The 17,080-nt window shown below is 33.2% G+C and overlaps 1 pseudogene; it reads left to right on the forward strand.

The window, feature by feature from the left end:
• Positions 1-15,000, forward strand: part of LOC133295290 (beta-amyrin synthase-like) — a 36,953-nt pseudogene extending 21,953 nt beyond the window's left edge.
• Positions 15,001-17,080: the final 2,080 nt, after the last annotated feature.

Raw genomic sequence — 17,080 nt, forward strand, 5'->3', positions numbered from 1 at the left:
ACCATGGAATGATGGATTGGATGACTAAAGGTGCCACCTTTGGACCTTTGAGTGATGTTCATGTAAAAAGATGACTATGAACTCAAAAATGGACCATGAAAATTTCAGCCATATCATGTAAGGATAGGGTTTGATGACAAAAAAATGTGATTAAGTTGTTAAGTGTGGAAAAATGATTAGAAAGATTAACTAGGTGGGTTAACTCTAAGTAAAACTCACTAATCATGATTAATAATGGCTAAAAATCCTAATTAATATAGCTAATCAAATCTGCCCCATAAAGTACATAAGGGTTTAGTTGTGTTAAAATTAAGGAGATGATGAATTAGGTGATTAATTAATGGTAGAGATTAATTAACAAAAGTAATCAAGGATTTAACTCTAAAATTGGACTAAAGTAAGGTTTAGGTACACTAATTAAATAATTAGTAAAATTTAAGTATCATGAAATAATGGGACTAAGGATATTTCATAATGTGACTTGATAATAGAAAAATCCAAGAATTAATGTGAATTAGGATTTATAATCAAAAGTAATTAAGGTTTGTTAAGTAAACACATTTAAGGCTAAGTAACCAGTTTTTAGGCAAAATTGGGGAGAGCATATCTTCCTCCACAGAGGTCATATAGGGATGTGCCTTATATCAAATTGAAGATTGAGATGTTATCTACGTGGTTTCAAAATTTGGTATCAATTGAAGATATATTCCATTCTGTATGTTTGTTTGAGTGAGGACTGCACAGGGAGGCATGTGCAGGGGCGCTGTACATGGCTGACACTTCCATGAATTTTTTCTCCCTCAATTATTACTTAAATTAGGCTCATAATATGTCTAATTAAAGATAAAGGTGTCTAGTTGTCTACATAAAAATTTTAGAGCAAATGATTTAGTATAATTTCCATAATCGCAGAAATGGTAAAGGATGTTTAGGGCCCTGTTCGGAGTTGGCAAACAGCTTTGTTTGTCCAACTTCAAATAGTGATAACCGGAGCTAGGAAACTTCAAATGAGGCATGTGATACCTTTTTGGAAAGTTAATTGAGTCTATATTAACATAATAAAAAATGAGAATTTTATAACAAGTGAGTCACGCCCAGTAACTAGAAAACAGAAGCATGTACAGTTATGGAAAAACCGTAAAAGTGATATTTAAGCTAAGTGGGCTTAGGGGAACCCTTAGTAACTTATAATAATCATAAATATGACTTGGATGAGTTGAAAATAATCTAAGTGAGCCTTGCATGTGATTCTAAGCTATGTAAGTAATTGAAGATTAAAGTGGCTTGTAATAATGCACTAAAATATGTAATAAGTAATAATTGGTCTAGGCTTGTAATGGGCATATTATTGGCATATGAGTATGAAAAGTGGAATCATTAAATGATTAAGTCGTGGATATGACTTGATTAATTAATATGTAATTAATGATGTGAATGGTTCCTACTCTAGGTGTGCCTAGAGAACCGTGCACTTGAGGATTTTGTTGGAGCATACGTATTATATTGGAGTGTGGGCTTGTGCTAAGCTCCCTAAGGTAAGCTCCTAGTTCTAGTTGACTCCTTTCTCTTGTGGCCCCACCATGATGGTGGGCATTATGGTTATATTGTATGAAAGTATATGGTATGATGTATATGTGCATTCATTCACATCCATATAGATGTTATATGATCTTGATGTTATGATGATGCACTGATGATATATGTTATGAGGATCCTGGCCAGTGATCATGGTATGTAGGCTGCCTATGACTTGACTCTGGGAGCTATTTCATACTGAGGTTGTGTTGACTGTCTATGGCTTGACCCTGGAAGTCACACATGTGTAACCGTCTATGGCTTTGACCCTGGTGTTACACAAGGATGATATGATGATGCTATGTTTATGCTGTATGTCTGTATTATATGCTTTATATCTGACTTGTTATGCAGGAAGTGGGCTCAGGGGTTAGAGGATCCTCTATGAACCTTGAGCTTACTGAGATATTGTTATCTTACCCCGTTTGGGGACATCATTTCAGGTACCCAGAGTAGTGGTGATGCTTCTAGGGGCAAGGCCCCCGCATTGGAGTAGTTGATGATGCAGTTGATGATTTTATATTATGTTTAGATTTGATGTTGGCATGTAGACTTGTTAACATGCTTAATTATTTTATGGAGATTATTGTATGTATTTATTTAGGCTCATGATAGTATTCTTAGAGCCATGGATTATTTACTGATACTTTTATACTTCGAATTAATATAGACTTGATGCATGTATTCAGTTAATTTGGGCATGGAGCCTTATTAGTTGTATTGACCCATTAAGGGGATTGCAGTCCGTGTGGGACTTGCAAGCTATCTGTTTAAATTGTTGTATTAATTAGGTTATCTGTATGTGTAGAATCATGTTTCTAGTTATCCGAAATACAGCCGTTATGCTGTCCGTGAGACTCCGTCAGGAATGACACTTGATGTCATATCTTGATGGTCAATGGTCACTAATACTGGCTCATGGGATTAATTAGTAGATGTATATTTAGATTTACGCTTTCGCAGTATCTGACGTGAACGTTTTTAGAAATGTTTTTATGAAATGTTTTGGAAAAAGTTTACTCGTATTTTTATAAGATGCTTTATTCCTTTTCAAATAAAGTCTTCCGCTGTGAATGTTAAATATCATGTATGTTAACAACCGGAGTACTACGGGGTGTTACACTTATGATAAAATTTAAAACTGGATTTGAGCAAATGGTAGCATGTTAATTTGGTTCATGTCTCGCTTGCAGATAAGGGAGCCTCTTGTAGAAATCAAGTCGTTGAGAAACTCAGAGTGTCTTAAAGAAAAAGGAATTGAAGAGGTGCACTTGCTTTTCTATTTATTTTTTGATTTATCGTATTTTATTTTCTAATTTTTTTATGCTTAAATTCTCTAAATGGAACTCGAATAATCTGCTTTGTAATTTTTGAGAGAGGAATTATTAGAAAATAATGTCCATGTCAACTTGTACATAAATGGAGTTAAATATTTTATTGTGGTGATTGTTGTTCATAAACAATGATAACAAATTGCTTTGGTAAAAGGTATGTTGTGTTTCTTGATGCAGGACTCGTGTGCTTAACAGGGAGCTTGTTCATGTTGGAAAAAGCAAAAAAACTATTAGTTTCATTAAAAATTTAAAGAAATAGAGTTCTCTGAGTTGCTAATTTAATTTTTTTTTTATACATACTAATTTAATTTTTGTATCCATGTTTTTATGGTTTTTTCTTTTGAATTGATGCCAATTGTGTCTTTCTTAAATAAATTCCTAAATCATCAAATGGTGTCTTTTTTATTATAGGCTTATTGTCAAAATCCACTAGTCTTTAGAGAATAATAGGCTTTTTGTTGATTTGATTGCACTACCGCATTGCATTTGATATCCATTTGTCAAGTAAATGTGCTGGAAGCTTCTACATTATAAGGTAGAGTAGCTATATTAGGATCTAAAAATTCAAGACCTGCTTACTGCTAAGCACATGAAAGGTGGAGGATAGTTTTACCAAAAAAAAATAGCTTTCGTACTGAATATTCCTTTCACTCCATTTCTCATTCTCCATAATCTTGTTAAGTTTGCTTATATGAAAAATTCTATCTTATTGTGATGTTGGTTACTTGTATACAAGAGACATAGCATAAACGTATTCATAATAACAAAATTCAACTGTGTTTGACCCAAAAATTCCAACATTTCGTTTTATACCAACATAATTAAGGACTAATACCAATCTGGTTACGTTTTATTATATGCAGTTTGCTAGTATCCCCAAATCATAATTGTTTGGATATTTTTAAAATAGAAATAAGTGGAAGATGAATTTGTGAAGGATACTTCTTCAACTCTGATAATGAAGAGATAAATTGGACTGTGAGAGGGATCAATTAAAGCTATTCTTGGAAATGTTAATATAGAATTATGCTGTGTATGGTTTCATGTAAATGATTGTTATGCCTTTCACTTTACTCTTTGGCCTTTGATTTTAAGGCTAACATTCAGATATATTATTCAGTCAATTGTCCAGAACTCTGTTTTTAATGTCAATCTGTGAGATTTAGTTTGTGATTTTCTCATATTTGCTTTATTGTCAGCAAAACAAAATTACCTTTTTTTTAATCAATATTAGAGAAAAAAAGGAAATGTTTCCGATTGTTATTGCCTTTTTTTGTTTCTTCCTCGTTTGAACCTTTAGGAAAAAATAAAAAATAAAAGTGTTGTTTTGCCATGTGATATGATTATTTATTTATTTTCTGAAGGAAGAAGATAGCAAACAATACACAGGAGATGGCACAATTGACTTTAGAGGCAGGCCTTTTCTTAAGCAGAATACGGGAAATTAGAGAGCTTGTCCCTTTATCTAGGTATGCTTTTACATTGTTATTATATATTAAGTAATCCATTTTTGTTTATATCATCTTTATGCATGCAAATCACAGGCAATGAATGTTGTGCACGTTTGGCTTTCTTTGGCATTGCAACAAATCTTGTTACCTATCTTACCACCAAGCTACATGAAGGAAATGTCTCTGCTACAAGAAATGTCAGCATTTGGCAAGGCACTTGTTATCTTACTCCTCTCATTGGAGTTGTTCTAGCAGATGGTACATATTACATGATAAATATTGAGTGCTTTAATGGTCAAAATGTTCTAATTAGGCAACTAATTATAACTAAAAGTCTACAACCTTTTCATTTTGTAGTTGTTCTTTTACCATATGATACATATTCTGCATAAGATGAAGTAGATGATGGTATTTGAGCAAGAAAGCACCTTGTTGAGTATGAATTTGTAAAATCCTTTTAGTCTCTATTATGTGGTCTGAAGTTTGTAAGGTATGCATGCCATTAATCAGAAATTGTGTGAATGATGTCTTATAATTGTTTATGAAATATAATTTACATATCACATATATGCATACTTAACCCTGTTACTCTTTTGTAACTTTAGGCTGGAGGGAGAGATTCAACAAGGCAAGACATGGGAGGCAAAAACTATGGAGCAGCAGGTCCTGTAAACATTCATTACACTCTGACTTGAGTACTATACATATATATATACCCATCTAAAATCTTGTCTACATACAAGGAACATGTGGTTTTTTCATTCCTTTTTAAATGTTTGGGCTTATTTAGTCAAGCTTAAGTTGGATTCGTTCAGGCAATTACAGTAACAAAGGTGAAAGCGCGCAGTGGCATCTCTAAAAAGAATACTAGCACCAATTATCAGAGAGGTGATAGAGCGGTGGCATCTCTAACCAATTGGTGTATCAACCTCAGCTTATTGGTGGCATCTCTAAAAAGAATACTAGCACCAATTATCATTTTCTGTATCTAGAGCTTTTCCTGTTCATATTCTTCAGTGTCTTTTCTTTTACATGAATTCAATATTGTACTTGTCTTTCTTTTTCATATATAATACAGAAAATCCAGAAGTTTTCTAGGCCAATTCCTCTTGTGTCTCTTTTCATTAAGTACCTACTGATCCAGTTCCCTGCAAAATGGATGACATAAACTTTGTGGCATTCAATTTGCTGAGGAAAGAAACCATGTTTAACAAGAGTGTTTGTGATAGATATGAACAAGAGCAGTGGCATGGAATAATATTGCATTGAAATGTTAACATACAAAAAAGCATGTGCACGTAACTAAAATTGACATATTATTTTTCACTGAAATTAACATAATAAACCTCTCGTAAGGTCTATTTTTTTTTAAATAAAATAAACATGTTGTGGAGGTCTATGCCTTCCACGAAGTGACAAATATTGTGGGGGTTTAGAACCTCCAGAAAGTGTAACATTTGTGGGGTCTAGAACCTCCAAAAAATATTCCAACAAATTTGTGGCACTGCACAAAAAACTCCCACAAACTATGTTGTGGCGAAGGCAGAACTGGGGGTTTGGGTGAATGCCACAAATGTCTTTTGTGGGGGTCAAAAACCTCCACAATATGAAAATATGACCTCCACAAAATGCCTGAATTTTTGTAGTGAGGTGTTGACATCAGACTAGCTTAGTGTTAAGAGTACTAAATGTCTATTTGTGGGATATCCCAAAGCCACTAAGTGATACTTCTTTTACTCACTTGATGATCATGAAGTGTTTGTTTCCAAGAACACTGAGTTCTTAGAGAATGATATTCTTTCTCAAGGAGCTAGTGGGAGTAAATTTGAACTTGAGGAAGTTCAAAGCCCACAAGAACAAATTAAGGAACCCGAGTCTTCTCCGTAGGCGACATTCTTCAATGGAGAAATAAACACAAAACTTCGTAGGTCTACTAGAGTTAGTCAATCGCCTGAGAGATATGGTTATGTGATTGAGAATCAGCAATTCGTTGCGGATAATGAACCTACGTAGCTATAAGGAGGTGTTTAAGGATCACTACTATAAAAGTATGAATTGGGGACAGATTTTAGAGACATAAAATATTTTGTCTCTAATTGGGATAAATTTAAAGACGGAAAAAATAATGTGTTCCTATTTGGGACAAAATAAGCAATGAAATAAATTTTTTCTCTAATAGGGACGAATTTTGATATGGAAAAATATTCCGTCCCTATTAAGGACAAAATTAGGGACGGAGAATTTTCAATTTATGTAATCCATCTCCTACTTTCAAATAATAAATTCATCAAAATTACAAATGTCTTCCACATGATGAGAATATGATGAGGAAGACTTTTGATTCCAAAGCATCAACTTCTTGTCACATCACTTGCATAGGATTCGAAATGAGAAGGAGAAAGACACATGGATTAAGGATGACGCTTTGGCTAACATGAAAGAAATATGCTCTTCAGATGAATGGAAAATAAAGTCTAAAAAAAGCAAAATAGAGCTTGTCATGATGGAGCTTCCCTTGTTGGAGGCTCCATTCCATTTACCGAGTACAAAAAAAGATTGGTAACTAATATAAATTATAGTTTCGACAATTATAAACAATTATTCAATGTTTCTGTCATGTTTGATTGGCTGAATTTTTGTATTGCAGATGGAACACCTGCAACAGATCCAAATTCAGTAGATTGGTTGCTATATGAGAAGATGCATATAGTTAAAAAGGATGGCTCGTGGACTTCCCAAAGATCAAAAGAAGTATCTGTAATTTTCTTTCCATTACCTATAAAGTTATGGACAGTGCTGACTTTAGTCACCTTTAGTATACTTGATAATAGTATTAAATGCGTGTCTACTTGAAATTATAATATGATTAAATTTTTCCTTATAAAACAAATTTACTTTCTAACTTGTAATATTTGTAAGGTTCATTAAGTGATGTTGATAACTTGATTATGTTCGTTTAGTTGCTACCTTGAAAGCAACCTAAGTACGTTCATTTGTAATTTTTGCTTTAATGCATGGTATTACTTGGTAATTGAAACGAGCTGTCGAACTCACGCAAATTAATTAAATCAGGTTTATTGAAATTTTATAGTAAAGCATCAACCTGAGTCGTCTCTCAAGGAGTTTGCAAGGAACTTAATCGCATCAAAAGAAAAATAAAAATAAAAATAAAAGTAAAATGGAAACAAAATGAAAAGGAAAACCAAATAAAAATGGGAACTAAATAAAAGAGAAACTAAGAAGAAACGAAAACTAAAGAAAAATGAAAACTAAAATGGGGTTTTTTTTAATATGATTATCAATTTAAACAGAATAAAAAAATAGAAAAAGAGAATAATCAAATTAAAAGCAACCAACCCCAGAATTAGGATTCCAAGGATATCCATCATTGGACAAATAATTATCAAATCATGGTTGACCCTAATCGAATTGGAATCCCTGCATTCGCTTAGAAACCCCTCTCTAGACGATCGCCTAGCGTTTGGTCGAATACGGTGTGTCTACTCGCGCAATCACGTAGTATCAACCCATTCAACTTGAGTTCATTGGATTAATCAACCTAACCATTAAATCTCATGGTTAATCTCTTTCCCAAGAACACAATTTTGTATCTCATATTGAAGACCCGCAATCGCGTGATGTCAAACCGAGTTGGAAAGAGAAACAGATTTGGTTCAAAATGAGGCGCGGGTCCTCAGGATTCAACCATGGAATCCTCAACCCTTGGGTTGGTTAAAGAAAAGAGAAGAGAAAAAGGCAAAAATTATATTAATTTCAAAACTGTAAAATTCAAATTCAAACGAAAGATGATCCACAAGGTCCTTACTCTCGCCCTTTTAACCCCTAATCAAGCTGGGATTCGGGCTCTAAAAATCCAACCCAAAATAAAATGAAAGAAAACAGAATTACTGGCTCTGGGCCTCATGTACATTGGGTTCAAAATTACAACTTAAGTCCACTTTTAAATAAATTTCCAACAAAACACGTTCATCTCGGGAAGCTGTTGTTTGCGCTCCAAGGAATGGTCAAAATTTCGCTCTTCATTACTCACTACCAATTTCAAAAAGCTCCTAGCGACCATCTTTCTCCTGATTTTCATCAGATTCTCATTCGCTCGGGAAAAAATAGAACTCTTCCTCTTTAAAGCTAGACGAGGAGTCTCTTCGATGACCAGAACGTCATCCCCTATGGATGGGTCATCCTCCACAAGAGTAAATCCAAGAGTGGGAATCATTTCTGGCCGACGATCTCGTCCAATATCTTGCCGCCTAATCTGGCGGTAGCTTTCTCTCCTTCACCGCTGGTAGGAGAAAGATCTTCCCTCACCATGCTTTTGAGGCGACAACTTCCTTAATTTGAGTCCAGGGAGTTTCGGTCTCTTCCAGCGTTCGCCAAGCAGGCAAGTATGAATATGTCCATCTTTCCCCAGTAGAGTAATGCACAAATCAATCACATATGATAAATACAAATATAAAACACTAAGGCTTTGTTTGGGAGTTTAGAGGGGAAGGGAAGAAATGGGATTCAAGGGGGAAGGAGGGAAAGGAAGGGAAGAAAATTGGAGGGGATTCACTTTCCTTGTTTGGGAGTTAAAAAATGGTAAGCAAGAAAAATGAAGGGACGATGAGATATTTTTACCATTTTAACCTTTTTTAAAAATTAATATAGTTATTATATTTTACAAATTAAATCAAATTTAAAATTTCTAACAAAATTATTTATGTACTTTTCTCATTGCTAAAAAATATCATATTTTCAACGAAATTTCTACATTGCAAACAACAAAAATTTTGTCATAAAATTATTTTTTCAGCGGAAAGCGACGAAATTTTTTCTCAGATGAAAATTTTTAAAAAATAAATTTTCTATCGAAATTTTTGACAAAATTTAGTTTCTGTCAAAAGTTTTGAGGAAAATGATTTCCTCCATCAAATGTTTTAAACAAAAAAAGAATTCCGTCAAAAATTTTGATGGAATGATTTTCGATCAAAATTTCGATGTAAATGTGTTCTAACAAAAATTTCGACGGAAACTGTTTTGTCAAAAATTTAGAGGGAAATGTTTCATTCGAAACTTTCGACGAAATTTAGATTCTGTAAATAATTTTGACCGAATATTGCCATAATCACTAACATAAAATTTGAATTCTTTAAGAATTTTGATGAAATTTTTTTCCGTCACAAATTTTTGATGGAATGTGTTTCGTTGAAAAATTTGATGAAAATATTTTTCGTCAAAAAATTTGATGAATACGTTTTTTTGTGAAATATTTTTAGGGAAATGTTTTGATAAAATTTAGATTCTGTAAAAAAATTTGACAAAATAAATTTTCCGTCAATTTTTTACAAAAATGTTTTTAGTCACAGATTTTGATGGAAATGTTTTCAGTAAAAAAATTTGACGTAATTGTTTTACGTCGAAACTTTTCGATAGAAATGTGTTTTGTCAAAATTTTGGACGAAAATATTTTTGTTGAAAGTTTCGACGGAATTTAGATTCCATCAATAATCTTGATTGAATTTTTTTCGTAAAAAATTTATGTTAGTGATTATGGCAAAATCTTGTTTCATCTCTAATTTCGTCTTTAGTTTTGAAGGAAATTTTTTGACGTATATGATTTTCAGCAAAAAATTTATCACTATTTTTGATGAAATATTTTTCGTCGATAAATTTTGTCGGTATTTGAGACTTTTCTAATAATGTTACATTTAAAAATTATTCATATTTATGTAATTTTCACATTTTAATACTAAGTAATTTTTAATATTTTCTCCCTTAAATTCCCCAAATTGGGGTAACTTTAATTTAAGAAGAATGAGGGTTTTAGAGGGTTTAGTAAAAATCTCCAATTTATTCCCCTAATTTTTTTAAACTCGCAAACAGGGGAAAGGCTTACTAAAACCCTCTCTTTCCTTTCCTTCCCATCTTAAAACTAACTCCTAAACAAAGCCTAAAAGTACAATAAGAAAGCCAAAGAAACAATCAAACGCACGCAATATCTCAAGTATTTTATTGTCAGAACCCTCATCCAAGAGTTTGTAATTGATCTTCCCCCCCTTTCCATAAACAAAATTTGGCTAGTAAGCTTACCCTCAGGGACATAGTAAAATTTGTCTTCCTCATTTTAATGTTGGGCAATCTAGTAAAGGGGGAATAGAGATTCACCACTTCTCCGTAAAAAAAGGAAATGGCAACCCATTTGGCGGGAAATATTTTGAAATATTCTTCTTTAAAATTCTTGTAAGAATTGGAATAAAAACCAAAAAAGTGCATAGTCCATTTTGACCGCCTAGATTTTTCTCTTATTAGGAGACACAACAGAGAGGTGTATAAATAGTGCTGAAATTTCTCCACAGTCATAAATCGTAGCCCTTACACACCATCTTCCTTGTGCACTCTGATGAGACGTAAATTCGTTCTCATCTAAGCCCATTTTGATGGCAAAATACCATACGTTCCCTCATCTAATGAGCAACTTCAGCATGAAAATCACTTGTTTTACACATTTGTGACAAAAACACAGTGGGGGAACGAATGGTAACATATTCCTTTAAAATATATTAAAAGAGGAACAGACTGAGACGCATTTAATGCACCTGCTCCATTCATTTAATGCTTCTGTACACTTTGCAGGTAACGTAGAGTTAAAGACTTCTAAAAAGCAAGGCGGTGCACCAACTGAGCAGCTGGAAACGTGAAGAGCAGGGAATCAAGAGTTCTCATTGGCTGAAAACAGAAGCAAAACATGGGAAGGCCTGCAAACTACAGCTAATCATCACCAAATCGTGTTCCATCCATCAATTTGCGCAGTTTCCATACTCTGCTGCTACCGTCCAGTCCCCTCATTCAAGCAACTTGCTCCAAAGGATTTACAAGCTTGCCACTCTCCTTCCATCTATAAATAGGACCACCCTCATACAAAAACATCATCGGATTCTGGAAGGATTAAAGTCCAGAAGGAAGAAGATCACCTAGTAGTAGTAGTAGTCAGTAACTTAGTTTAATTTTAAGTTGTAACTGTAGTTAAGTGACAACCCATTTTCTCTTCTTTGTAAACAACCATCAAGACTCCTCACGAGCAAATACCCATCTTTCTCCATTTTCTGTTTCTTTTTGTAAACTGTCTTTTAAATTAATATAAGTGTTTTTCTCTTCGTTCCAATCGTTATCTCTTGACTGAATCTCGGGTCTATGTGATCTCAATTGAGAATAATTATGTTTAAACTATCAGCCATGAGCTGAACTATCTGTGGAACGGGTAAACTGTGAAACTCTTAAAGAACTGTTTTCAAAACTCTTGACCGAAGCTTTTTGTATTTCTTTGGCTAAGTAAGCTATATTCATTGTGCGCCAATGGAAGTTAGGTACATACTGAGAAAGGAACTTCCATAAGGAAGGGATTTCAGACAGCTTAGCCATTGGGGGAAGGTAGATGTCATGGCAAAAACGCTACTGGTCACCTTAGGAATAAGGGGCCAACTCGTCCATTTTAAGGTTCTGAACTAAGTACCTGTTAGAGTCAAGGGAGGCATAGGAATATGGAAACTTGTGAGCCATCTAGACCATGAGCTGAGGAATCAGAGTTGGCAGGCAAAGAAACTGGGACAAAGTCAAAAGGTGCTAAGTCTTGAGCAGAGAAAACAGCCCCTTTAAGAGTGAAGTAGTGAATCTGTTCCTTCTGTTAAACTGTTTTAACCACCACCCTGTTGTCTCTTGATTATAGTTATTTCTGTTTTAGTAGTTTTATTTTATTTCATTTAGTACTTATAAAAACTCCAATGATTGTTATCTCACCTTCTTCTAAACAGGAAGGATCACATACATAACGCAACGAGCAACTGTTTGCCATCAGATTGAACCTACTGTTCCTGAGGAACGTTGTCAAGATAGTAGGGAACGTTTGACCCGACAGTTCATTTACTAACTTTTCTTCTCATTTTCACTCTTTATAAACAGTGATAAAACAATAATTAGCACTTTATCCTCGTGGGAACGATAATTTGGGCATTAATACTCCCTTTATTACTTGATGCGTGCACTTGCGCACTTGGGTTGAAACTAAGGGACGAATCTGTGCTCTGCAAGAACAGAGGAACGTCCCCTATCAGAACTTATATTTTTCCACCATCAGCAAACCACCCAACACACTCTCAGCATATTTGAGGCTAAACGGATATATCTTACAGTTATATCGCTGCCTCTTTTATCACCTTCATATCCACATATTTTACCCACTTGGGAAACAAATCCATACTTCACATTGTGATTTAGTTCACTATATAAGACATAAACCTCGAGAATCCATGCACACACAAATATATTGCAATAACCTACTCCGTATATATATTTATTTATTTAGATATATATATATATATATATATATATATATATATATGGAAAAAATATTTCTGAAATAGCTTGAGATAAGTTTATCTCCGGCTACCCCAAAACTACGCCGTTTTATTTATTTATTTCCTTATACTAATTGATTCACCTTTTAATTGATATGATTTTCATTTTCTCTCTCTTTCTTTATCACCATTGATCAATCTTTGTACGGTTATGATTTAGTAGCCAGAGATAAAATTATCTCAAGCAAGTAGCTTGAGAAATGATAAGCCCTATATATGTATGTATATATATATATATATATATATATATATATATATATACACTTCAATTTTAATCTCAGTCATTCATCTCAACTAATAAGAATGAAATTTGTTTATCTATTTCAAGAACGATGACTAGCTATTAATTAATTAATCTACGATGTCAACCATTTCAGTTGCTCAATCCCACAGAATTTTTTGAGGACCTTGTAGTTGAGCAAGAATATGTTGAATGTACTGCATCGGTAATTGGGGCTCTTGTTTTGTTTAAGAAACTATATCCGGATCATAGGAAAGAAAGAAATCGAGAATTCCATTATTAAGGCAGTTCGATTCATTGAGGATACCCAAACAACTGATGGTTCATGGTATGGTAAATGGGGAGTTTGCTTCATTTATGGCACATACTTCGCTGTTGCTGGGCTTACAGCAGGTGGCAAGACTTATTCCAATTGCACTGCAATTCGAAAAGCAGTAGAGTTTCTTCTCGCAACACAGAGAGAGGATGGTGGGTGGGGGGAGAGCCATCTATCATGCCCCAAAAAGGTAGATAGATAGATTTATTGAATGATTTATAAATTAACTACCCTTTATGAGTGTGGTTTGATGAATTGGATGACGCAGATATACATACCCCTTGAAGGAAATCGTTCAAATATTGTACAAACTGCATGGGCTCTGATGGCTCTCATTCATTCTGGACAGGTCTATTTATTATTTCTTGCAAATTGCAATTCACTTTTTGCCTCTGCGACCGACCGATCTAATTCACTTTCTTAATCATAATTAAAAAAAATGTTAAATAATTTATTTATTTTTTCTATTTTCTATGCAGTATAAGAGAGACCCAATTCCTCTTCATCATGCAGCAAAGTTACTCATCAATTCTCAACTGGAAGATGGTGATTGGTCAGAACAGGTATCGGTCTACCCTTTGATGTCATTTAATGGCGGAGCGAGGATTATTTGTGATGAGTAAAAATACATATACTTTAAAATTTAAATTTAAAATAAAAAAATATATAATTGAATGAAAATACTCATAACATATGAATCACATTACATAAATCGCAATATAATCCTAAAAATCAACTTACGAGTCATGAGACTCATGACATATTTTACCAGTTATAGGCTATAGCTCCACCTGATGTCATTTAAGTAAGGCTTTTTTCTACGTATGTCTTCATGCAGAATAGCAAACATTAATCTATACTTACTTTTAATAAATTTTTTACATAATCCTAAAAATCAAAAAACCCAAAGTCGTATGGTATGTTCAAATTTTAATCTTAAATTTATTAAAAGAATATAATTTATTTATATATCCATATTTATGCATTAAATCAGAGCTGATCCTTTTTAAGGATAGTTAAATATTTTAATATGCATATGTTATTCTTAATTTTTTTTTTAAAAGAAAATTCAAGTTCTTTGAATTAATTATACATATTCAATTTTTTTATAATTTACATATTTCTTCTCTTTTGTTCTATATTTTTAAAGTTTTACATGAATTGGTTATATATATCTCATTTATAATTTTAATTTTTTTCTTTTACATATTTTTTAAAGGGTTCGTTTTTTTTTCTTCGGTTACTGCAGATAAGTTATCTGCACACTTATCTGCAGTAAGCCCAATACGACGTCGTTTTGAGACGAGAATTATGGTATTTTCGTAATTTTAATTTATTTCAGAGTTATCATAGTCTTTATAATTATAATTTTCTAATTATTCAATCCCAAAACGACGTCATTTTGGATGTAAATGCAGATAATTTATCTGCAGTAACTGCAAAATATTTTTCTGTTTTTTAAATTCATATTTTTATTTTTATCGAAAATAAAAAATATCCGTACAATACATGATATACTTGTTAGTTATTAATTATTTCTTTAATTAATTTATGGCAGCAGGAATCCACAGGCGTATTCTTGAGGAATTGCGTTATGAATTATGTAATGTATCAAAATATTTTTCCAATGTGGGCTCTAGCAGAATATTGCAAACTGATGGAATTGCCTTGAATGGTAGTTTAGTTTATACGATTAGAATTTTTTGTAATTACTGTGGGTTAAAATCAACTGTATTTTTCTTGTTTTAATAAAAAAAGAATCAAATCATGATATATATCGGGATGCAGTATAAAGCCCAATTAGTTAAGTGACATTGGTTTAGACTTTGGTTTGTGTATTCTACCTAATGGGAATATATTATTATGCTAACCTTTATATGATAACCTATTGTGCTCATTGATTAACTCATACAAGGTTCTGACCTTGGTTACAACATTGGTTAGTGCATTCTACCTAAAAGGGAATGTACTATTATGTTGGTCTCATTATGATATCTTGCTTTAATTGAAGTTGTATCTTGCCCTATAGTTTCTTCAAATGCATTCCTATTTTATTATTCTATTTATTTTTTCTTTGAATCAATTTGTAAGAGTGTTTAACTAATTTCATGTTTAGTGTTCTTAAAATACTTATTTTAATTTCTTAACACGTATAAATATACATGTTCTTGTCAAATTCTAATTAATGAAAAAATTATTATAGATTGCGGTGATTATAATATTAATACTTATTCCCTAATTTAGTTTAGATTTTAGGTACTCTATCAATTAAGTTTGATTAGTTAGCTATGGTACATAGTTGTAGATATTGAGGATTGAAATTTGTTGGATAAATTGTAGTTTAATAAATACAATAAGAATTTTGAAAACACGTTATAAGATTTTCATATTATTTTGGGTATGATTATTCGGAACATTATTTGTGAATTGCCAGAGTTCTTTATTGATAAAAATTATTGTTTCCTCTAAGAACCCGCACTGTTAATTAAGGTATTTAATTAATTAATTATGCAAAAATAGGAAATGATTCCATAATTGAACCTAATAACTATTTATAAGGCTTAATAATCATAATAAGTGAGTTAGAATGCTGAAAGTCGCTTTTCGGAAGAAAAGTGCAGATACCGGCTCTGCTAGTCGCTATAAATGCGTACCGAAAAAGTATCCCGAAAAATTAAAGTAAGTGCATGATAATTACTAGAATAATATGTAGGACTTGTACAACGAGTTTCAAGTCCAAATAATGAGAACTGGTACTAGAAATTGGTACTGGCTTTGAAAAGCGCGTACCGGAAAGTTGCTTAGAAAAATATAAGAAAAATATGATAATTCTTAGAAAATTATGTAGTTTCATAATCCAAATTTTGGGATTAAAATGCTAAGTGTAGCAATTAAAGTTAATACTGTGTGTTCAATGAGTAAGTGTCTATAAATATGGCTTTTAAGGGGCACACAACCCTAGATAACTACTTGGCTGCGTGGCTTCTCTTGGAGGCTGACCAGAAATTGTGTTCTTAAGCTTCCTTCTCCATTTCTTGAGCAAGCATTCACCTTTGATGCTTGTTCTTTCCTTTAAACACTTGGTAAGGGTGAAGGTTGGCCTTGAGACTGCATTGTGGTGTTGTTTCTGAGTTGTGAGTCTGTGTGAGGGAGGTTTGGTTGCTGACTTGTTGGTTTTGGGTTGAGAGAAGCTTGGTTTTGGTTTTTGGAGGTCCAAGTGGTGACCTTTGTGTTAAAGAACCAACCTTTGTGAAGCCATTTTCGTGCATCTTCCTTGAGTCAGACTTGAGGGGTTGTGTTGAGCTCCAAGAGCATCTCCATTCTGAGTTTTGAGCCTTGGTATGTTGTACCAAACTTTAACTTGAGTTTTAAGGCTTAAAAATGGTACCTTGATGCATCTAATGACTAAAAGATGATAACTTGTTGTTGGGTAATGTTGAACACGCCTAGAAATGCATGATTAAGTGTTTAAAATCGGTAAAAAGGGAACCTTTAAGGGATATCTTCACGAAAATGCAGAAACTGGATTCTGTCGTGAAATATCCGGATATTTGTCGAACAGATATCCGGATATTGGATATCCGGATATGTGGTTTTGGGATATCCGGATATTGGATATCCGGATATGTGAATCTGTATATCCGGATATTGCATATCCGGATATGGACAGTGAGATATCCGGATATTGCATATCCGGATATGGTCCCGAGGAATATCCGGATATTCTGGGATTTCGCAGAACAGTAGCTGTG

Source organism: Gastrolobium bilobum, unplaced genomic scaffold (genome assembly GCF_033153095.1).
Source record: "Gastrolobium bilobum isolate Gb01-03AN ecotype WA unplaced genomic scaffold, APGP_CSIRO_Gbil_v1 utg36527, whole genome shotgun sequence".
Lineage (NCBI taxonomy): Eukaryota > Viridiplantae > Streptophyta > Magnoliopsida > Fabales > Fabaceae > Gastrolobium > Gastrolobium bilobum.